This window comes from Lupinus angustifolius, unplaced genomic scaffold (assembly GCF_001865875.1).
Source record: "Lupinus angustifolius cultivar Tanjil unplaced genomic scaffold, LupAngTanjil_v1.0 Scaffold_48_99, whole genome shotgun sequence".
In the NCBI taxonomy this organism is placed as follows: Eukaryota; Viridiplantae; Streptophyta; class Magnoliopsida; order Fabales; family Fabaceae; genus Lupinus; species Lupinus angustifolius.
Genome location: NW_017728884.1, coordinates 244,933 through 245,357, shown reverse-complemented (window position 1 = coordinate 245,357; position 425 = coordinate 244,933).

Genomic DNA, 425 nt, shown 5'->3' with positions numbered 1-425 from the left:
ATAACAATAAATAAAAGTTAGTAAGTTAGCTTCATCACATTTGTATATTAAAAGGTGTTTTCAACAAATAAATTTATTGATAACACTTTACTATTTTACAATTTACACCTTTTTCAATATTCAATTGTAGTGTAGTATAGGGTTATGTCGAACCACAAGGAATTTCCTAATAGAATGAACCATATGAATATGTCAATGCACAAATAATGAGATCAACATATTTTGGTGGTTTTTATTTTGAATTGCATATAAACAATTAACAAGAAACATAAAATAAGTATTAACAAATTCTTGAGGAGACAAGATCATTTTGAAAAAAGAAAATATTTCTCAACTTCTTATGAATTTGAACTACTTAGACAAGTTCTTATGTTTTACTTTGATTAACTCCAAACATCAAGGTCTGAAATCCTCCTTTTAGTGTA